General features: G+C 33.8%; 2 long non-coding RNA genes across 3 annotated transcripts; both read right to left on the reverse strand.

Annotated features, from left to right (window-relative positions):
- Positions 1 to 233: 233 nt before the first annotated feature.
- On the reverse strand, positions 234 to 1,582 carry LOC143058565 (uncharacterized). Its single transcript, XR_012973120.1, has 2 exons — positions 1,122 to 1,582; positions 234 to 891 (listed from the first exon to the last, which is right to left on the reverse strand). It is a non-coding gene; the product is annotated as an uncharacterized LOC143058565 (long non-coding RNA).
- Positions 1,583 to 3,264: 1,682 nt separating this feature from the next.
- LOC143058566 (uncharacterized) lies at positions 3,265 to 7,735 on the reverse strand. 2 transcript variants are annotated; one of them, XR_012973122.1, is made up of 3 exons: positions 7,589 to 7,735; positions 4,662 to 4,756; positions 3,265 to 3,536 (listed from the first exon to the last, which is right to left on the reverse strand). It is a non-coding gene; the product is annotated as an uncharacterized LOC143058566 (long non-coding RNA). The 2 variants fall into 2 exon arrangements; XR_012973121.1 differs by having other exon boundaries at positions 4,608 to 4,756.
- Between the last annotated feature and the right edge of the window lie 17,817 nt (positions 7,736 to 25,552).

Here is a 25,552-nt window from a genome sequence, read left to right on the forward strand (position 1 = left end):
TAAAAGGTTTTTTTTTTGCCTTTGAGCAATTCACTATGCTGTTGAATATTAATCCTCTCAAAAAAATGTTTGAAGAAATTTTCTTTTTATTTATGAAATCTGAAATGAGAAAAATTTAACCCCCCCCCTTTTTTTTCACATCCCCGTTTCCCTTTTTCCAAAACTGATATCAATTCAAATAAATTTCTAATGGAGTTTGCAACAATAACTACTCTTTTAAATACATCATAAAATATTAAAATGTAAAATAAAGTGCTTGTTATCACTGAATGGTAAAGATTGGTTGGTAGTAAAAGTGAATATACATTGTTTATTGTATAAAACAATAAAAAAAACTTCATCAGCAACATTTTATATTGGCAAATTTCCAATGAAGTTATTCACATAAAGTTATTGGCAAATAAAAATAGAAAATGACATCATAGTCATGTCTGGCAAATGTCCAACATACATTATCTAAAAACATTTTAGATAAGATAAGGAAAAAAAGCTTCATCAGCAACATTTTATATTGGCAAATGTCCAATGAAGTTATTTACATAAAGTTATTGGCAAATAAAAATAGAAAATGACATCATAGTCATGTCTGGCAAATTTCCAACATATATTATCAACTACTATTCTATACAAAGAAAGATAACTCCAATTGAAAATTAATTGCTATTGCACAATATTGTGCAATTAGATATTTCTTGCTATTGTGCAATACTGTGCGATTGAAAATTTCTTGCTATTGCACAATACTTGATATGGAATCCTGATTTGGACCAACTTGAAAACTGGGCCCATAATCAAAAATCAAAGTATATATTTAGATAAAGCATATCAAATAAGCCCAAGAATTTAATTTTTGTTAAAATCAAACTTAGTTTAATTTTGGACCCTTTGGACCTTAATGTAGACCAATTTGAAAACTGGTTAGATTTGGCATATCAAAGAACCCATTTATTCAATTTTTGATGAAATCAAACAAAGTTTAATTTTGGACCCCCATTTGGACCAACTTGAAAACTAGGCCAATAATTAAAAATCTAAGTACATTTTTAAATTCAGCATATCAAAGAACCCCAAGGATTCAATTTTTGTTAAAATCAATAAGTTTAATTTTGGACCCTTTGGACCTTAATGTAGACCAATTTGAAAACGGGACCAAAAATTAAGAATCTACATACATAGTTAGATTCGGCATATCAAAGAACCCCAATTATTCAATTTTTGATGAAATCACACAAAGTTCAATTTTGGACCCTTTGGGCCCCTTATTCCTAAACTGTTAGGACCAAAACTCCCAAAATCAAACCCAACCTTCCTTTTATGGTCATAAACCTTGTGTATAAATTTCATAGATTTCTATTTACTTATACTAAAGTTATGGTGCAAAAAACAAAAATAATGCTTATTTGGGCCCCTTGTTGGCCCCTAATTCATAAACTGTTGTGACCTCAACTCCAAAAATCAATCCCAACCTTCCTTTTGTAGTCATAAACCTTGTGTTAAAATTTCATTGATTTCTATTTACTTATACTAAAGTTATTGTGCGAAAACCAAGAATAATGCCTATTTGGACCCTTTTTTTACCCTTAATTCCTAAACTGTTGGAACCAAAACTCCCAAAATCAATCCCAACCTTCCTTTTGTGGTCATAAACCTTGTGTCAAAATTTCATAGATTTCTATTCACTTAAACTAAAGTTATATTGCAAAAACCAAGAAAATGCTTATTTGGGCCCTTTTTGGCCCCTAATTCCTAAAATGTTGGGACCTCCTTTTGTGGTCATAAACCTTGTGTTAAAATTTCATTGATTTCTATTCACTTTTACTAAAGTTAGAGTGCGAAAACTAAAAGTATTCGGACGACGACGACGACGCCAACGTGATAGCAATATACGACCAAAAAATTAAAATTTTTGCGGTCGTATAAATATAAAATTAGACATATACCTACATTTGCATTAGGGTCCAGTATCCAAAATCTAAATGTTTGGGTAGATTTAGCATTTTAAACCACCAACAAAACATATATATTTTTAACTAATTTTTGACTCTACAGACCTTAATATGAGCCAATTTGAAAACCATGACAGACCAAAAATCAAATAGTATCAAGTACACTGTTAGATCCAGCATATCAAAGAAACTAACAAAATTCAATTTATGTTGAAACCAAACAAAACTATATTTTGGACCTAAAAAGACTTTTGTCATTTCGGGGCCTTTTATAACTGACAATGCAGTATGGGTATTATTCATTGTTGAAGGCTGTACAGTAACCAATAGTTGTTGATTTCTGTGATTTCTCGTGTGGAGAATTGTCTCATCAGCATTTATACCACATCATCTTTTTTACATTCAATGTGGACGAAATTACAAAAGGACTCAAAAAGTTCCATTTTGGACCTTTTGAACCTTAAAATGGACCAATTTCAAAAATTAAGACACAAAATGAAAATTCTGAACACACAGTTATATCCAGCATATCAACCAAACTAACAAATTCAATATTTGTTGTAATCAAACAAAATTAAAATTAGCTCAATATGGACCAAATTCAAAAAGGACTAAACAAGAATGTGTCCCCAGTACATGGATGCCCCACTCGCACTATCATTTTCCATGTTCAGTGGACCGTGAAATTGGGATCAGAACTCTAATTTGACATTAAAATTAGAAAGATCATATCATATGGAACATATATACTAAGTTTCAGGTTGATTGGACTTCCAACTTCATCAAAAACTACCTTGACCAAAAACTTTAACCTGAAACTGGACAGACGAACAAACGCACAGACCAGAAAACATAATGGCCCTCTACTATGGGAGGTGGGGCATACAAATTAGAAATAGTGTGTACACTGTTAGTTTTGGCTAATCAAAGAGACTAAATAATAATTTTTTTAATGAATTCAAACAAAGTTTTTTTTATTTTGGACCCTTAACATGCTTAAGACCTCAATGTTGACCAATGTAAAAACGGGACCCAAAAATCCAAAATAGCATAGAAAAGGACCCCACAATTTCAAGACTTTGAATTAAACCCCATTGAAACAATACCGTTTTTATAAATTGCTTAATTCTTCAAATACATTCTATTTTTGCCCAAACAAACCAGAGACTACTATATTGGACTAATGTCAACAACAGGGCACTATTAATCAATATTTTCTGTCACATAAACATTATAGAAGATATACAATCATTTTATGAAATAATAAGTTGTAGAAAAGTAGAGACAATAACCTCTTTTTGGGCAGCAATAAACTCAATAAATAAATATAGATTTTAATTCTTAAATTCATTATTAGAAATACATTTATGGAACACAACCGGATCTTTTATACCAAAAAAAAAACCATAATTGTATCCCAGTGTTTCAGTTCATATTTTGACAAAATCCATCCATATATCTGCAAATAACAAAAATTTTGCAAAAATTCTGACACCTCCGGTTGTATTGTCTGACTTCACGTTACTCTTTAGTTCATTACTTCACATCTTGGTAGTTTTAAACCATCAGTTCACTTGTTTATCATTGTTCCTGAAAGAAAAAAGTAAATATTATTGTACATATATATACATGTTGTTGTACAATGTATGTAAAACAAAAAATTATGCATACATCATGTCCATTAATGTGACATGGAAAAAAATCCCCTTCTAGTTTTTATACATTTTGTATATATATCTCTTCTTGTTAGGCCATAAAAAAGAAAAGGTTTGTTTGCCCAAACGCTACCTACCCAGAAAAAAGCTGCCTACTCAAATTCTTTTATTGTCCTGATTTGATGAAGTTTTTTTTTAATCAGATAGGCACAAAGACTAATAAACACCTGATACTTCAATTTCTCTTTTTGAAAAAAAAAAAGAAAATGCCTACCTACCTACCCACTGTCTCAACCTTTGGGTAGGGTTTGGTCAAACCAAAATATTTGTAATTGTGGCCTTATATGACATGGTATTTTCTGATATTTTTAATGCAGCAATTAAAAAAAAATGCTGACTTGTGATTTATCATTTGGCAGAGGTAAAATTTCATATTTCTGACTTGTGATTAAGCTAATAAACACTGATGATGAGTTAAGATACTTGCAAGTGAATAATTCAACCTCATTGAATCCCTATTCATGTGATCTTCAATTAAACCCTTAGCTAGAAATGGATTATGCATGGTTGATGTGTGTTAGGCTATTAATCAGTTATTAGAAAAGAATGTCAACATTGAAAGTGAAATAAAGGTAAATCATTAGATTGACTGATTCTATCCACAAAAAAATCATTCTTATACAGGTAAAAAACGAAAACTAGCTTATTTTTTTAACCTTACAAGTTTATACATGTATATAAATACTTGTACATACTTGTATATATCAGTTAGACTGAAATGGGTGATCTTAAATCACTGATTCAAGTAACATTTTGTCCAGAAATGTTGGAAGTAAGAGTTGTCTTTCTTTAATAATCACAAATTTTAAAAGTACTAGTAGTATAAATAAAACACTTAGACTAAGTGATTTAATTTTATTGTACTTTAAATATACTGTACAATTTTTATGAATCAGGGACTAATTATGTTCATATATGAAATCCCATTTAGTTTATTTAAAATCACCTCAGTAAATAGTTTCTGGTGTTTTCTTTCATTATCAGGTATGGAATGTCAGACCTTTTTTATACTAGGGTCATCCCTCTGACAAACATGCAAGAAAGCTAGTCCTACTGTACCTAGGCCCTCTCGTGTCAAATACTGGTAGACCATTTCTGAAAGACAATTCAACTACAAACATTGATTTCAAAAATTCGGACAACACAAATTCAAAGTGAGGTCAATAAATAGTCTTTTACATGTTTTAATCAAAACAAGTTTTAGATCTATAGAATATAAACAAATTTCAAGACCTGCTTTCTTTCAAATTCCCTCATGAGATTTGTTGACCTGAATTTTCATACTCTATTATATAAACAATATTTAAAACAGATATTCAAATGATTTTAAAGGATGTTTATTAAGCTTAAACAATATAGTTAGTACTGTTAGATTAAAACACTTGTGACAATATACATTGTTAGAGGAGGATGACCATTATCAGGATTCTCACTACAGATTTTTTTTTTTTACATGACGAGTCAAGCAGTGAAAAGATGAAATTTTCTTGATACACTTTACATATGCAAGCTCACAAAATTTTGAAAGTTTGCAAATACTTGAATGTACATGATGTATGAATATTACTGAAACATACATGATGATCATCTGATAAGTTGAGTCTTTTCAACTAATATTTAGGGTTGAAAACCAATGTGCACATCTACATTTGTACATGTAAACAGACACTGACAATTTTTCTAAATACTGTTTCAGTGTTTGTTTTATATAATTTTCAGTGGCATTTCCAAAAAATTTCAGGAAAGAGGAAAAGGGGGGGGGCACCGACTGCCCAAGAGGGGCTGTTCAAGTCATGCTTCAGTGATTCCCTATATTTTTCCAAGCATAAGGAAATAAGGAATGGCCCCGCTACCTGAAAAACCCTCCAACTCCGTCTCTGCTTTTGAGGCCATAAAAAAGAATAGGTTTGTTTGCCTAAACGCTACCTACCCAGAAAAAAGCTGCCTACTCGAATTCTTTTATTGTCCTGATTTGAAGAAGTTTTTTATTAATCAGATAGGCATGAAGACTAATAAACACCCGATACTTTAATTTCTCTTTTGAAAAAAAAAAAAAAAAAAAAAATGCCTACCTACCTACCCACTGTGTCAACCTTTGGGTAGGGTTTGGGCAAACCAAAATATTTTTAATTGTGGCCTGACAAGCTTTAAATGCATGATATTTTCTATGTTCTAAATCATATTAATGTGAAAGTTGAGGTCTATTTCTGTATATATACATGTATTATTATTAGTGGGCTGGCGGATCCAGAACTTTTCATAAAGGAGGGCCCACTGACTGAACTAAAGGGGGTGTTCACTCCAGTCATGCTTCAGTGATTCCCTATATAATCAACCAAATTTTTCTCACAAAAGGGGGGGGGGGCTGGCCCAACAGTACCGCCTAAGATTGTGCCCTTTAATGAGATCTGTCTCACTAGCTGTCATACCACATGTTGTTTTTACAAAGATAAATTACATTGAATTAAAAAGGCCAAAAATTTAACTGACAGAAAAATGTAAACAATTACAAACAATGTACATGTTCTAAAGGTATACATATTTTACCTTGCAAAAGTCTGCCTTGAGTCACAAGCCCAATGTCTGAGTCTGGTACATGCAAATTTAAAATAGATACAAATTTAGTAAAATAATTTTTGAGGGTCTTATGAAGTAAAAATGTGGAAATTTCTGGTGGCCGTGCTGAAAGCATTAATATGTGCCCCACTGTTTTAGGGTTTGTATGACCAAATGATTTATTGTCTGACATTTTGAGGGTCACACAAAGTTTGTGATACATAGCTGAAAGGCTTCAAAGCAAAAAAAAAATGTAAAATCCTTTCAATACCTCATAATTATTTGGACTAACAACAAGCGTCATCGGATACAGACAGCCTGAGAACCTTTACTAAATTTATCAATATATTTTTTTATCTTAGGTTCGTACATTTGTACTTCTTTCCAAAATTTCACTTGATGTAGCTGTAGGCCTCAGATCAAAATTAATTCCCTTTGTTCGTGGTCTAGGAATATAGTTCCCAATTATTATATAGGGTATTTCTGTCTACTGTTTTCTTTGAAATGTTTACTGTTAAAGTGGTCCTATCAGTTGCATTTATATTGAAATAAGTTAAACATGTGGAAAAAAATTATTGTTGGAAGTGAAAGTAGTGATTTGGCCAAAATGAAAGTAGGGTAGAAATTAGCCTTCGTCATTTATTCAAGATTCAAATCCTACCATTGGCATGCTAATAGGGCCCTCAAAAGAAAAAGCATTGATGGATTGTCCTGGGACAAGTATATTTTATCAGAATAATAATGGTCTATATTTAAAGCAGTTAAATTTATTTCATGTTTTTACAGTGCAAATTTTTTAATTCAATTTGACTTTAACTAAAAAATGCATTGTAGCCAAGGGGAAGAATAAATGTGTTCTGAGGCCTGTATATGCCTCTATATAAATATGACACCGGGTGACCCCCCCCCTTTTTTGGGAGGGGGTCTACCATAACATAACGAATCCGGGTCCACTATAAACCCAGGTATTTGAGTTGTAGACATGTTTTGAGGATCACCAGTGATCACTGCTTCTGAAATTGGTTGTGACTTGTGTATGCCTTTTTGAGACCCCCTCGCCCATGTTTCACATCATAAAATCACAACTTGTACAAATCTTTCTTTGTAAAAATAGAGGAAATTACTGATTTTTTTCATCAAAAAAACGAGCAGCACGTTTATATTTTACTTAGAAAGCTTGAAAAGTTGTTTTTAACAATTTTTTGGGCTAAAGTTGCGAGTTTGACACAAAAAGAAGGGCCTCGCGGCCACTTCAAAAGCTTGCCCATCTGTGGGCGATTAATAATTGTTCAAAAAAATTATACCACACGAATCGGGTGAGTTTTGGCTATCTTACTTTCAAGATGTGCAACTTAAAATTACTCCACTCACCTGTATCGTGGCTTTCTGTAACCCACTACCATCTTCGAAGCGGCAAAGAGGAACAACAATGCGTAACTGCGCATGCTCGAGATCGTTCATTTCAAATAGTAAAATTAGCCCATACCGGACGGTATTGTCAAGAATTTCAATAACGGCCGGGAAACTGCTGCGACCCTTAAGCCCCTAATTATAGATAAACCTTATACCTCATTGGAGAGCTTATTACGAGAGGAACAAAATGTATGGGAAAATCGTTGAAAGAAAAGACATTTCTGGTCAGTCTATTATGACAAATACAGCTAGTAGTGTTGAAAGTGGCGGTTCAGGTCAGACTGCCAATTTTCGACCGTAGACTTTCTATAGAAAAGATCAAACAACATGTAAATACGTTAATTCCAGTTGGTTTTTGTTACAGTTCAAATGTTACAGTTAATTTTTTTAATAACTTTGATAATGCAGAAAATGACAATGCAAGTACATCTAATGTTGATTCAGCAAGTGAATCTGATGATATATGCGAAAAGGGTGGTGAAATAAGATACAGTACATCTGAGAGTGCTAAAGATAGTACGCAAGATAATGCATTTTTTAATAATTTTGATAATGCAGAAAATGACAATGCAAGTGATTCTGATGATATAAGCAATGATGGTAGTGTGATAAGTGATAGTACTTCCGAAAGTACAGAAAATAACAGGCAAAATAATATTGATGATTTAGATCGAAATATTAACCCTTTAATTGTAAACAAAGTAAAATGTATGTACACCAATGCTGATCAATTACGTAATAAAATTGATGAACTTGAAGCACAAATACAGGTCGTGAAACCAGATTTTATTTTTATAACAGAAGTTTTGCCAAAAACAAATATTGATATAGATTGCATTTCTCCATTATTTAACATTGAAGGCTATATAGCTTATCCGAGTAAGACTGTGTTGATAGGCTCAATATACAGAAGCCCATCAAATCAAAACTCATGTTTAAATATTATTGGACTTTTGAATGAAGCAGCTCGATTGTATAACAATATTTTAATAACGGGAGACTTTAATATGCGTGATATTGATTGGAACTTTTGGACTACACCTCACTCTGAGGACCATTACGAACATACTTTTATTGAAGCTTTACGCGACAATTTTCTATATCAACATATAGATAAACCTACAAGATTTAGGGAAAATCAGATGTGTAGAACTCTAGATTTAGTTATTACAAAAGATGAAAGCAATATTGACAATATTAATATTGATGCTCCATTGGGACTTAGTGATCATGCTACCATTACATTTGACTTTTTGTACTCTTTCAATGAATATGAAACTGGTAAATCGAAATATAAATATTCCAAATGTGACTTTGAAAAATTTTCTGAAGACTTTAGCAATTTTGATTGGGATAGTTCTTTTGAAGATAAAGACATAAGCGAGATGTGGAAAATATTTTCTGAAAAATATAAAAAATGTGTAGAAACGTATGTACCGAAAACTAATCCTAAACCGGGTTGTCAACCTAAACCATTATGGCTAACATTTGATTGTCTGAGCAATATAAAACGCAAACAAAAGGCCTGGTCAAGATACTTGGCTACTAGACGAGCAGTAGATTTTGATTTTTATAAAGTTGCTAGAAACAGGGCAAATGAGAACGTTCGAAAAGCAAAAAAGCTAAAACTGAGCCAAAACATTTTTGGACATATGTCAAAAGTGACTTTTTTACCAGTGTATTTACTGCTGAAAATCCAAATAATATACCTAATATTGAAGAGAGAAATTTTGAATCATCTTTAGACCACTTTGTGATCAATCAAGATACAGTTGAAAAATATCTACTTTTATTAAATGGAAGCAAGTCTATGGGTCCAGATAATATTCATCCGTTAATAGTAAAGAGTATGGCAAATACATTTTCAAAACCTTTGACTTTGATATTTCAAAAGTCCATTGACACTGGAAAAATTCCAAAAGAATGGAAAGATGCTAGAGTTACCCCACTTTTTAAGAATAAAGGTAGTAAACTGGATGCGGGAAATTACAGACCGGTCAGTCTAACTTCAATTGTTTGTAAAACTTTGGAAAAGGTTATACGGAAGGAAATGATTGATCATTTAATAACCAATAATTTGTTATCAGACTCACAGTTTGGTTTTCGCTCTGGAAGATCATGTATATTACAATTACTTGATGTCATGGAAGACTGGTCATTATATATGGATAATAATATATCCTGGGACACATTATATCTCGATTTTGCCAAAGCTTTCGATAAAGTGCCACATAAAAGATTAGTAAAGAAACTGTATTCATACGGTATTCGTGGATCTATATTAGAATGGATAACTGACTTTTTAACTGGACGTCGACAACAAGTTGCGGTGAAAGGGGAAAAATCTGAATGGCAAAATGTAATTAGTGGAGTGCCCCAAGGCAGTGTACTTGGACCTGTTCTTTTCATTATATTCATAAATGATTTACCAGATGTTGTGGAGTCTATAGTAAAAATTTTCGCAGACGATACTAAAATTTATGCACCTACTTCTAAATCTGATGTCTTAAAGAATGATCTAGATGCCCTCTACAATTGGTCCAAGTTATGGGACATGAAATTTAATGTGAACAAATGTAAACAAATCCATTATGGAAGAAATAATCCTGAAAATGTTTATACCATGAACAATATTGATATCATTAAAGATGAACAAGAAAAGGATCTGGGAATTATTTTTCAAAATGATCTTAAATTTTCTCAACATATATCAAGTAAAATAAATAAAGCCAATAGTATACTTGGGCTGATTAACCGAACTTTTATCTTTAAAGATCAATATACATTTTTAAGACTATACGTTGCGTTGGTACGACCACACGTGGAATATGGAAATACAATATGGTATCCGCATTTAAAGAAAGATATTAATGCTGTAGAAAAAGTGCAGATGAGAGCAACTAAATTAGTTCCTGATATACGACATTTAAGCTATGAAGAAAGATTAAAAGTACTTAAACTACCTTCCCTAACTCACAGAAGGCGAAGAGGTGATATGATACAAGCTTTCAAAATATTAAAAGGAATCGAAGATATATCTTATGAAAGATTTTTTACTGTCATCAGTACAAATACCCGTGGGCATAATTGGAAATTAGCAAAACCTAGATGTAACACTTCTTTTCGATTAAGACATTTCTCACAACGAATTATTAATGATTGGAATAACCTACCAGTTGAAGTTATTTCATCAAAAACTGTGGAAGCCTTTAAAATTAGTATAGACCGTCATTGGGAATCAGTCATGTATCAGTTAAGAAATTGATGAGGACACAAATAGTTTTCTATATAACTTTTTAATTGTGTGAAATATTGCACCAAATCATGCAGGATTGATGATTGTATCAGTTTTGAAAGTGTACCAAAATAGGGTGGGCTAAAAAGGATAGGATCCTTCCATATGAGCCCCACAACGATCTTACAGGTATCTTACAGGTATATAGTCAATTTGTCCCGCAACGAATATTAGAGGAGAATCGAAGGATTCAAATATCGAAATACGCGTGAACATTGAGAAATAGCTTATTTTGAATAACGGAATGGACTGCTGCAACCCTTAAGTCCCTAATCAAGGCAAAATTCATCCACCGAATTAAAGCTTATCGGTAGAGGAATAAACTGTGTATAAACGATATGTGCCGCAATGACCATTAGAGGGGTTACGGAGGACCTAAATGCCAAAATACGCGTGAAAATTAAGAAATAGCCAATTTTGAATCATGAAATGGATATTTTGAATAATGGAATGGAGTGCTGCGACCCTTAAGCCCCTAATTATAGATAAACCTTATACCTCAATGCTCATTCGAGAGTTAATTATGAGAGGAACAAAATGTATATAGTCAATTTGCCCCGCAACGAATATTAGAGGAGAAACGAAGGATTTAAATATCGAAATACGCGTAAACATTGAGAAATAGCTTATTTTGAATAATGGAATGGACTGCTGCAACCCTTCAGTCCCTAATCAAGGCAAAATTCATACACCAAATTAAAGATTATCGGTAGAGGAATAAACTGAGTATAAACGATATGTGCCGCAATGACCATTAGAGGGGTTATGGAGGACCTAAACGCCAAAATACCCGTGAAAATTAAGAAATAGCCAATTTTGAATCATGAAATGGATATTTTGAATAATGGAATGGACTGCTGCGACCCTTTAGCCCCTAATTATAGATAAACCTTATACCTCATTCGAAAACTTATTACGAGAGGAACAAAATGTTTAAGGTCAATTTGTTCTGCAACGAATATTAGAGGAGAAACGAAGGATTTAAATATCGAAATACGCGTGAACATTGAGAAATAGCTTATTTTGAATAATGGAATGGACTGCTGCAACCCTTCGGTCCCTAATCAAGGCAAAATTCATACACCGAATTCAAGCTTATTGGTAGAGGAATAAACTGAGTATAAACGATATGTGCCGCAATGACCATTAGAGGAGTTACGGAGGACCTAAATGCCAAAATACGCGTGAAAATAAGAAATAGCCAATTTTGAATCATGAAATGGATATTTTGAATAATGGAATGGACTGCTGCAACCCTTAAGCCCCTAATTATAGATAAACATTATACCTCATTCGAGAGCTTATTACGAGAGGAACAAAATGTATATAGTCAATTTGTCCCGCCACGAATATTAGAGGAGAATCGAAGGATTCAAATATCGAAATACGCGTGAACATTGAGAAATAGCTTATTTTGAATAATGGAATGGACTGCTGCAACCCTTCAGTCCCTAATCAAGGCAAAATTCATACACCGAATTAAAGCTTATTGGTAGAGGATTAAACTGAGTATAAACGATATGTGCCGCATTGACCATTAGAGGGGTTATGGAGGACCTAAATGCCAAAATACGCGTGAAAATTAAGAAATAGCCAATTTTGTATCATGAAATGGATATTTTGAATAATGGAATGGACTGCTGCGACCCTTAAGCCCCTAATTATAGATAAACCTTATACCTCATTCGAGAGCTTATTACGAGAGGAACAAAATGTATATAGTCAATTTGTCCCACAACGAATATTAGAGGAGAGTCGAAGGATTCAAATATCAAAATACGCGTGAACATTGAGAAATAGCTTATTTTGAATAATGGAATGGACTGCTGCAACCCTTCAGTCCCTAATCAAGGCAACATTCATACACCAATTTAAAGCTTATTGGTAGAGGATTAAACTGAGTATAAACGATATGTGCCGCATTGACCATTAGAGGGGTTATTGAGGACCTAAATGCCAAAATACGCGTGAAAATTAAGAAATAGCCAATTTTGTATCATGAAATGGATATTTTGAATAATGGAATGGACTGCTGCAACTCTTAAGCCCCTAATTATAGATAAACCTTATACCTCATTCGAGAGCTATTACGAGAGGAACAAAATGTTTATAGTCAATTTGTTCCGCAACGAATATTAGAGGAGAAACGAAGGATTTAAATATCGAAATACGCGTGAACATTGAGAAATAGCTTATTTTGAATAATGGAATGGACTGCTGCAACCCTTCAGTCCCTAATCAAGGCAAAATTCATACACCGAATTAAAGCTTATCGGTAGAGGAATAAACTGTGTATAAACGATATGTGCCGCAATGACCAATAGAGGGGTTACAGAGGACGTAAATGCCAAAATACGCGTGAAAATTAAGAAATAGCCAATTTTGAATCATGAAATGGATATTTTGAATAATGCAATGGACTGCTGCAACTCTTAAGCCCCTAATTATAGATAAACCTTATACCTCATTCGAGAGTTTATTACGAGAGGAACAAAATGTATATAGTCAATTTGTCCCGCCACGAATATTAGAGGAGAAACGAAGGATTTAAATATCGAAATACGCGTAAACATTGAGAAATAGCCAATTTTGTATCATGAAATGGATATTTTGAATAATGGAATGGACTGCTGCAACCCTTCAGTCCCTAATCAAGGCAAAATTCATACACTGAATTAAAGCTTATCGGTAGAGGAATAAACTGTGTATAAACGATATGTGCCGCAATGACCATTAGAGGGGTTACGGAGGACCTAAATGCCAAAATACGCGTGAAAATTAAGAAATAGCCAATTTTGAATAATGAAATGGATATTTTGAATAATGGAATGGACTGCTGCGACCCTTAAGCCCCTAATTATAGATAAACCTTATACCTCATTCGAAAGATTATTACGAAAGGAACAAAATGTATATAGTCAATTTGTTCCGCAACGAATATTAGAGGGGAAACGAAGGATTTAAATATCGAAATACGCGTGAACATTGAGAAATAGCTTATTTTGAATAATGAAATGAACTGCTGCAACCCTTCAGTCCCTAATCAAGGCAAAATTCATACACCGAATTAAAGCTTATTGGTAGAGGAATAAACTGAGTATAAACGATATGTCCCGCAATGACCATTAGAGGAGTTACGGAGGACCTAAATGCCAAAATACGCGTGAAAATAAGAAATAGCCAATTTTGAATCATGAAATGGATATTTTGAATAATGGAATGGACTGCTGCGACCCTTAAGCCCCTAATTATAGATAAACCTTATACCTCATTCGAAAGATTATTACGAGAGGAACAAAATGTATATAGTCAATTTGTTCCGCAACGAATATTAGAGGAGAAACGAAGGATTTAAATATCGAAATACGCGTGAACATTGAGAAATAGCTTATTTTGAATAATGGAATGGACTGCTGCAACCCTTCAGTCCCTAATCAAGGCAAAATTCATACACCGAATTAAAGCTTATCGGTAGAGGAATAAACTGTGTATAAACGATATGTGCCGCAATGACCATTAGAGGGGTTACGGAGGACCTAAATGCCAAAATACGCGTGAAAATTAAGAAATAGCCAATTTTGAATAATGAAATGGATATTTTGAATAATGGAATGGACTGCTGCAACTCTTAAGCCCATAATTATAGATAAACCTTATACCTCATTCGAGAGCTTATTACGAGAGGAACAAAATGTATATAGTAAATTTGTTCCGCAACGAATATTAGAGGAGAAACGAAGGATTTAAATATCGAAATACGCGTGATCATTGAGAAATAGCCAATTTTGTATCATGAAATGGATATTTTGAATAATGGAATGGACTGCTGCAACCCTTCAGTCCCTAATCAAGGCAAATTTCAAACACCAATTTGAAGTTTATTTGTTGAGAATTAAACTGAGTATAAACGATATGTGCCACATTGACCAATAGAGGGGTTATGGAGGACCTAAATGCCAAAATACGCGTGAAAATTATGAAATAGCCAATTTTGAATAATGAAATGGATATTTTGAATATTGGAATGGACTGCTGCGATCCTTAAGCCCCTAATTATAGATAAACCTTATACCTCATTCGAAAGATTATTACGAAAGGAACAAAATGTATATAGTCAATTTGTTCCGCAACGAATATTAGAGGAGAAACGAAGGATTTAAATATCGAAATACGCGTGAACATTGAGAAATAGCTTATTTTGAATAATGGAATGGACTGCTGCAACCCATTAGTCCCTAATCAAGGCAAAATTCATACACCGAATTAAAGCTTATTGGTAGAGGAATAAACTGAGTATAAACGATATGTGCCGCAATGACCATTAGAGGAGTTACGGAGGACCTAAATGCCAAAATACGCGTGAAAATAAGAAATAGCCAATTTTGAATCATGAAATAGATATTTTGAATAATGGAATGGACTGATGCGACCCTTAAGCCCCTAATTATAGATAAACCTTATACCTCATTCGAAAGATTATTACGAGAGGAACAAAATGTATATAGTCAATTTGTTCCGCAACGAATATTAGAGGAGAAACGAAGGATTTTAATATCGAAATACGCGTGAACATTGAGAAATAGCTTATTTTGAATAATGGAATGGACTGCTGCAACCCTTCAGTCCATAATCAAGGCAAAATTCATACACCGAATTAAAGCTTATCGGTAGAGGAATAAACTGTGTATAAACGATATGTGCCGCAATGACCATTAGAGGGGTTACGGAGGACCTAAATGCCAAAATACGCGTGAAAATTAAGAAATAGCCAATTTTGAATAATGAAATGGATATTTTGAATAATGGAATGGACTGCTGCGACCCTTAAGCCCCTAATTATAGATAAACCTTATACCTCATTCGAAAGATTATTACGAAAGAAACAAAATGTATATAGTCAATTTGTTCCGCAACGAATATTAGAGGAGAAACGAAGGATTTAAATATCGAAATACGCGTGAACATTGAGAAATAGCTTATTTTGAATAATGAAATGAACTGCTGCAACCCTTCAGTCCCTAATCAAGGCAAAATTCATACACCGAATTAAAGCTTATTGGTAGAGGAATAAACTGAGTATAAACGATATGTCCCGCAATGACCATTAGAGGAGTTACGGAGGACCTAAATGCCAAAATACGCGTGAAAATAAGAAATAGCCAATTTTGAATCATGAAATGGATATTTTGAATAATGGAATGGACTGCTGCGACCCTTAAGCCCCTAATTATAGATAAACCTTATACCTCATTCGAAAGATTATTACGAGAGGAACAAAATGTATATAGTCAATTTGTTCCGCAACGAATATTAGAGGAGAAACGAAGGATTTAAATATCGAAATACGCGTGAACATTGAGAAATAGCCAATTTTGTATCATGAAATGGATATTTTGAATAATGGAATGGACTGCTGCAACCCTTCAGTCCCTAATCAAGGCAAATTTCATACACCAATTTGAAGTTTATTTGTTGAGAATTAAACTGAGTATAAACGATATGTGCCGCATTGACCAATAGAGGGGTTATGGAGGACCTAAATGCCAAAATACGCGTGAAAATTATGAAATAGCCAATTTTGAATAATGAAATGGATATTTTGAATAATGGAATGGACTGCTGCGATCCTTAAGCCCCTAATTATAGATAAACCTTATACCTCATTCGAGAGCTATTACGAGAGGAACAAAATGTTTATAGTCAATTTGTTCCGCAACGAATATTAGAGGAGAAACGAAGGATTTAAATATCGAAATACGCGTGAACATTGAGAAATAGCTTATTTTGAATAATGGAATCGACTGCTGCAACCCATTAGTCCCTAATCAAGGCAAAATTCATACACCGAATTAAAGCTTATTGGTAGAGGAATAAACTGAGTATAAACGATATGTGCCGCAATGACCATTAGAGGAGTTACGGAGGACCTAAATGCCAAAATACGCGTGAAAATAAGAAATAGCCAATTTTGAATCATGAAATAGATATTTTGAATAATGGAATGGACTGATGCGACCCTTAAGCCCCTAATTATAGATAAACCTTATACCTCATTCGAAAGATTATTACGAGAGGAACAAAATGTATATAGTCAATTTGTTCCGCAACGAATATTAGAGGAGAAACGAAGGATTTTAATATCGAAATACGCGTGAACATTGAGAAATAGCTTATTTTGAATAATGGAATGGACTGCTGCAACCCTTCAGTCCCTAATCAAGGCAAAATTCATACACCGAATTAAAGCTTATCGGTAGAGGAATAAACTGTGTATAAACGATATGTGCCGCAATGACCATTAGAGGGGTTACGGAGGACCTAAATGCCAAAATACGCGTGAAAATTAAGAAATAGCCAATTTTGAATAATGAAATGGATATTTTGAATAATGGAATGGACTGCTGCGACCCTTAAGCCCCTAATTATAGATAAACCTTATACCTCATTCGAAAGATTATTACGAAAGAAACAAAATGTATATAGTCAATTTGTTCCGCAACGAATATTAGAGGAGAAACGAAGGATTTAAATATCGAAATACGCGTGAACATTGAGAAATAGCTTATTTTGAATAATGAAATGAACTGCTGCAACCCTTCAGTCCCTAATCAAGGCAAAATTCATACACCGAATTAAAGCTTATTGGTAGAGGAATAAACTGAGTATAAACGATATGTCCCGCAATGACCATTAGAGGAGTTACGGAGGACCTAAATGCCAAAATACGCGTGAAAATAAGAAATAGCCAATTTTGAATCATGAAATGGATATTTTGAATAATGGAATGGACTGCTGCGACCCTTAAGCCCCTAATTATAGATAAACCTTATACCTCATTCGAAAGATTATTACGAGAGGAACAAAATGTATATAGTCAATTTGTTCCGCAACGAATATTAGAGGAGAAACGAAGGATTTAAATATCGAAATACGCGTGAACATTGAGAAATAGCTTATTTTGAATAATGGAATGGACTGCTGCAACCCTTCAGTCCCTAATCAAGGCAAAACTCATACACCGAATTAAAGCTTATCGGTAGAGGAATAAACTGTGTATAAACGATATGTGCCGCAATGACCATCAGAGGGGTTACGGAGGACCTAAATGCCAAAATACGCGTGAAAATTAAGAAATAGCCAATTTTGAATCATGAAATGGATATTTTGAATAATGGAATGGACTGCTGCAACTCTTAAGCCCATAATTATAGATAAACCTTATACCTCATTCGAGAGCTTATTACGAGAGGAACAAAATGTACATAGTAAATTTGTTCCGCAACGAATATTAGAGGAGAAACGAAGGATTTAAATATCGAAATACGCGTGATCATTGAGAAATAGCCAATTTTGTATCATGAAATGGATATTTTGAATAATGGAATGGACTGCTGCAACCCTTCAGTCCCTAATCAAGGCAAATTTCATACACCAATTTGAAGTTTATTTGTTGAGAATTAAACTGAGTATAAACGATATGTGCCGCATTGACCAATAGAGGGGTTATGGAGGACCTAAATGCCAAAATATGCGTGAAAATTATGAAATAGCCAATTTTGAATAATGAAATGGATATTTTGAATAATGGAATGGACTGCTGCGATCCTTAAGCCCCTAATTATAGATAAACCTTATACCTCATTCGAAAGATTATTACGAAAGGAACAAAATTTATATAGTCAATTTGTTCCGCAACGAATATTAGAGGAGAAACGAAGGATTTAAATATCGAAATACGCGTGAACATTGAGAAATAGCTTATTTTGAATAATGGAATCGACTGCTGCAACCCTTTAGTCCCTAATCAAGGCAAAATTCATACACCGAATTAAAGCTTATTGGTAGAGGAATAAACTGAGTATAAACGATATGTGCCGCAATGACCATTAGAGGAGTTACGGAGGACCTAAATGCCAAAATACGCGTGAAAATAAGAAATAGCCAATTTTGAATCATGAAATAGATATTTTGAATAATGGAATGGACTGATGCGACCCTTAAGCCCCTAATTATAGATAAACCTTATACCTCATTCGAAAGATTATTACGAGAGGAACAAAATGTATATAGTCAATTTGTTCCGCAACGAATATTAGAGGAGAAACGAAGGATTTTAATATCGAAATACGCGTGAACATTGAGAAATAGCTTATTTTGAATAATGGAATGGACTGCTGCAACCCTTCAGTCCCTAATCAAGGCAAAATTCATTCACCGAATTAAAGCTTATTGGTAGAGGATTAAACTGAGTATAAACGATATGTGCCGCAATGACCATTAGAGGAGTTACGGAGGACCTAAATGCCAAAATACGCGTGAAAATAAGAAATAGCCAATTTTGAATCATGAAATAGATATTTTGAATAATGGAATGGACTGATGCGACCCTTAAGCCCCTAATTATAGATAAACCTTATACCTCATTCGAAAGATTATTACGAGAGGAACAAAATGTATATAGTCAATTTGTTCCGCAACGAATATTAGAGGAGAAACGAAGGATTTTAATATCGAAATACGCGTGAACATTGAGAAATAGCTTATTTTGAATAATGGAATGGACTGCTGCAACCCTTCAGTCCCTAATCAAGGCAAAATTCATACACCGAATTAAAGCTTATCGGTAGAGGAATAAACTGTGTATAAACGATATGTGCCGCAATGACCATTAGAGGGGTTACGGAGGACCTAAATGCCAAAATACGCGTGAAAATTAAGAAATAGCCAATTTTGAATAATGAAATGGATATTTTGAATAATGGAATGGACTGCTGCGACCCTTAAGCCCCTAATTATAGATAAACCTTATACCTCATTCGAAAGATTATTACGAAAGAAACAAAATGTATATAGTCAATTTGTTCCGCAACGAATATTAGAGGAGAAACGAAGGATTTAAATATCGAAATACGCGTGAACATTGAGAAATAGCTTATTTTGAATAATGAAATGAACTGCTGCAACCCTTCAGTCCCTAATCAAGGCAAAATTCATACACCGAATTAAAGCTTATTGGTAGAGGAATAAACTGAGTATAAACGATATGTCCCGCAATAACCATTAGAGGAGTTACGGAGGACCTAAATGCCAAAATACGCGTGAAAATAAGAAATAGCCAATTTTGAATCATGAAATGGATATTTTGAATAATGGAATGGACTGCTGCGACCCTTAAGCCCCTAATTATAGATAAACCTTATACCTCATTCGAAAGATTATTACGAGAGGAACAAAATGTATATAGTCAATTTGTTCCGCAACGAATATTAGAGGAGAAACGAAGGATTTAAATATCGAAATACGCGTGAACATTGAGAAATAGCTTATTTTGAATAATGGAATGGACTGCTGCAACCCTTCAGTCCCTAATCAAGGCAAAATTCATACACCGAATTAAAGCTTATCGGTAGAGGAATAAACTGTGTATAAACGATATGTGCCGCAATGACCATTAGAGGGGTTACGGAGGACCTAAATGCCAAAATACGCGTGAAAATTAAGAAATAGCCAATTTTGAATCATGAAATGGATATTTTGAATAATGGAATGGACTGCTGCAACTCTTAAGCCCATAATTATAGATAAACCTTATACCTCATTCGAGAGCTTATTACGAGAGGAACAAAATGTATATAGTAAATTTGTTCCGCAACGAATATTAGAGGAGAAACGAAGGATTTAAATATCGAAATACGCGTGATCATTGAGAAATAGCCAATTTTGTATCATGAAATGGATATTTTGAATAATGGAATGGACTGCTGCAACCCTTCAGTCCCTAATCAAGGCAAATTTCAAACACCAATTTGAAGTTTATTTGTTGAGAATTAAACTGAGTATAAACGATATGTGCCGCATTGACCAATAGAGGGGTTATGGAGGACCTAAATGCCAAAATATGCGTGAAAATTATGAAAAAGCCAATTTTGAATAATGAAATGGATATTTTGAATAATGGAATGGACTGCTGCGATCCTTAAGCCCCTAATTATAGATAAACCTTATACCTCATTCGAAAGATTATTACGAAAGGAACAAAATTTATATAGTCAATTTGTTCCGCAACGAATATTAGAGGAGAAACGAAGGATTTAAATATCGAAATACGCGTGAACATTGAGAAATAGCTTATTTTGAATAATGGAATCGACTGCTGCAACCCTTTAGTCCCTAGTCAAGGCAAAATTCATACACCGAATTAAAGCTTATTGGTAGAGGAATAAACTGAGTATAAACGATATGTGCCGCAATGACCATTAGAGGAGTTACGGAGGACCTAAATGCCAAAATACGCGTGAAAATAAGAAATAGCCAATTTTGAATCATGAAATAGATATTTTGAATAATGGAATGGACTGATGCGACCCTTAAGCCCCTAATTATAGATAAACCTTATACCTCATTCGAAAGATTATTACGAGAGGAACAAAATGTATATAGTCAATTTGTTCCGCAACGAATATTAGAGGAGAAACGAAGGATTTTAATATCGAAATACGCGTGAACATTGAGAAATAGCTTATTTTGAATAATGGAATGGACTGCTGCAACCCTTCAGTCCCTAATCAAGGCAAAATTCATTCACCGAATTAAAGCTTATTGGTAGAGGATTAAACTGAGTATAAACGATATGTGCCGCATTGACCATTAAAGGGGTTATGGAGGACTGCATTGACCAATAGAGGGGTTATGGAGGACCTAAATGCCAAAATACGCGTGAAAATTATGAAATAGCCAATTTTGAATAATGAAATGGATATTTTGAATAATGGAATGGACTGCTGCGATCCTTAAGCCCCTAATTATAGATAAACCTTATACCTCATTCGAAAGATTATTACGAAAGGAACAAAATGTATATAGTCAATTTGTTCCGCAACGAATATTAGAGGAGAAACGAAGGATTTAAATATCGAAATACGCGTGAACATTGAGAAATAGCTTATTTTGAATAATGGAATCGACTGCTGCAACCCTTTAGTCCCTAATCAAGGCAAAATTCATACACCGAATTAAAGCTTATTGGTAGAGGAATAAACTGAGTATAAACGATATGTGCCGCAATGACCATTAGAGGAGTTACGGAGGACCTAAATGCCAAAATACGCGTGAAAATAAGAAATAGCCAATGTTGAATCATGAAATAGATATTTTGAATAATGGAATGGACTGATGCGACCCTTAAGCCCCTAATTATAGATAAACCTTATACCTCATTCGAAAGATTATTACGAGAGGAACAAAATGTATATAGTCAATTTGTTCCGCAACGAATATTAGAGGAGAAACGAAGGATTTTAATATCGAAATACGCGTGAACATTGAGAAATAGCTTATTTTGAATAATGGAATGGACTGCTGCAACCCTTCAGTCCCTAATCAAGGCAAAATTCATACACCGAATTAAAGCTTATCGGTAGAGGAATAAACTGTGTATAAACGATATGTGCCGCAATGACCATTAGAGGGGTTACGGAGGACCTAAATGCCAAAATACGCGTGAAAATTAAGAAATAGCCAATTTTGAATAATGAAATGGATATTTTGAATAATGGAATGGACTGCTGCGACCCTTAAGCCCCTAATTATAGATAAACCTTATACCTCATTCGAAAGATTATTACGAAAGAAACAAAATGTATATAGTCAATTTGTTCCGCAACGAATATTAGAGGAGAAACGAAGGATTTAAATATCGAAATACGCGTGAACATTGAGAAATAGCTTATTTTGAATAATGAAATGAACTGCTGCAACCCTTCAGTCCCTAATCAAGGCAAAATTCATACACCGAATTAAAGCTTATTGGTAGAGGAATAAACTGAGTATAAACGATATGTCCCGCAATGACCATTAGAGGAGTTACGGAGGACCTAAATGCCAAAATACGCGTGAAAATAAGAAATAGCCAATTTTGAATCATGAAATGGATATTTTGAATAATGGAATGGACTGCTGCGACCCTTAAGCCCCTAATTATAGATAAACCTTATACCTCATTCGAAAGATTATTACGAGAGGAACAAAATGTATATAGTCAATTTGTTCCGCAACGAATATTAGAGGAGAAACGAAGGATTTAAATATCGAAATACGCGTGAACATTGAGAAATAGCTTATTTTGAATAATGGAATGGACTGCTGCAACCCTTCAGTCCCTAATCAAGGCAAAATTCATACACCGAATTAAAGCTTATCGGTAGAGGAATAAACTGTGTATAAACGATATGTGCCGCAATGACCATTAGAGGGGTTACGGAGGACCTAAATGCCAAAATACGCGTGAAAATTAAGAAATAGCCAATTTTGAATCATGAAATGGATATTTTGAATAATGGAATGGACTGCTGCAACTCTTAAGCCCATAATTATAGATAAACCTTATACCTCATTCGAGAGCTTATTACGAGAGGAACAAAATGTATATAGTAAATTTGTTCCGCAACGAATATTAGAGGAGAAACGAAGGATTTAAATATCGAAATACGCGTGATCATTGAGAAATAGCCAATTTTGTATCATGAAATGGATATTTTGAATAATGGAATGGACTGCTGCAACCCTTCAGTCCCTAATCAAGGCAAATTTCATACACCAATTTGAAGTTTATTTGTTGAGAATTAAACTGAGTATAAACGATATGTGCCGCATTGATCAATAGAGGGGTTATGGAGGACCTAAATGCCAAAATATGCGTGAAAATTATGAAATAGCCAATTTTGAATAATGAAATGGATATTTTGAATAATGGAATGGACTGCTGCGATCCTTAAGCCCCTAATTATAGATAAACCTTATACCTCATTCGAAAGATTATTACGAAAGGAACAAAATGTATATAGTCAATTTGTTCCGCAACGAATATTAGAGGAGAAACGAAGGATTTAAATATCGAAATACGCGTGAACATTGAGAAATAGCTTATTTTGAATAATGGAATGGACTGCTGCAACCCTTTAGTCCCTAATCAAGGCAAAATTCATACACCGAATTAAAGCTTATTGGTAGAGGAATAAACTGAGTATAAACGATATGTGCCGCAATGACCATTAGAGGAGTTACGGAAGATCTAAATGCCAAAATACGCGTGAAAATAAGAAATAGCCAATTTTGAATCATGAAATAGATATTTTGAATAATGGAATGGACTGATGCGACCCTTAAGCCCCTAATTATAGATAAACCTTATACCTCATTCGAAAGATTATTACGAGAGGAACAAAATATATATAGTCAATTTGTTCCGCAACGAATATTAGAGGAGAAACGAAGGATTTTAATATCGAAATACGCGTGAACATTGAGAAATAGCTTATTTTGAATAATGGAATGGACTGCTGCAACCCTTCAGTCCCTAATCAAGGCAAAATTCATTCACCAATTTAAAGCTTATTGGTAGAGGAATAAACTGAGTATAAACGATATGTGCCGCAATGACCATTAGAGGAGTTACGGAGGACCTAAATGCCAAAATACGCGTGAAAATAAGAAATAGCCAATTTTGAATAATGAAATGGATATTTTGAATAATGGAATGGACTGCTGCCACCCTCAAGCCCCTAATTATAGATAAACCTTATACCTCATTCGAGAGCTTGTTACGAGAGGAACAAAATGTATATAATCAATTTGTTCCATAACGAATATTAGAGGAGAAACGAAGGATTTAAATATCGAAATACTTGTGAACATTGAGAAATAGCTTATTTTGAATAATGGAATGGGCTGCTGCAACCCCTCAGTCCCTAATCAATGTAAAATTCATACACCAACTTAAAGCTTATTGGTAGAGAAATAAACTGAGTATAAACGATATGTGCCGCAATGACCACTGGAGGGGTGACGGAGGACCTAAATGCCAAAATCTTCTAAATCACAAACTGCTCCTTCAAATATTACAAAAATATAAATGTTCTTATACTGTAAGTAATTCAATTTATTGGATTACTTTGTATTTAGCTGATATGCCAGCTTTAGCTGGCACTTATGGTAGAAGCATCGTTTTTGGAATAAAGAACGATAACTCTCTCTACACGACCCATCTGAAAAGTTTCGTCAGTCTCGTAAAATCTCGTACGATTATTTTTTTTAATGGCTTCCGAATTTAACGTTTCAACGCGAACTTGAAAAAACGGGACAGATAGGAATAATTTCTATGTAAAATACGACATTAATTTGTATTTGTTTACAAAAACAAGAATTCAGAAATTTTAATTACTTGTGAAGTTAATTTAAATTTTATTGTACCACGGAAATTACCGAAGTTTGGACGTCACAACATCTGACGCCATGTTTCGTCTGCTTCATTTTCCATTATTAGGGAGGTCAAAACAAAGTTCCTGTAATCACAGGTACTTCATTTAAAAGTCACAAAATAATAATTAATGATAACATATTTAGCGTTAAAGTTCCGTCCAGCCCACAGGGACTCGGTTAGCCGATTAAAATTTTGTAAATCAATGTTTTTAATTTATTTTTTATTATTTCCTGTCTATTTGCATTACTATATTAACGTATTTAACGTTGCTATCACTATTTCTGTGTTTTCTGGCAATGTGCAGTTTACTATCCATATCCATATACTGAAAAAAAACCTAAAGGGATAAGTTAGGGGACAGCACTCGTCT

This window comes from Mytilus galloprovincialis, chromosome 14, assembly GCF_965363235.1.
Source record: "Mytilus galloprovincialis chromosome 14, xbMytGall1.hap1.1, whole genome shotgun sequence".
Classification (NCBI taxonomy): Eukaryota; Metazoa; Mollusca; class Bivalvia; order Mytilida; family Mytilidae; genus Mytilus; species Mytilus galloprovincialis.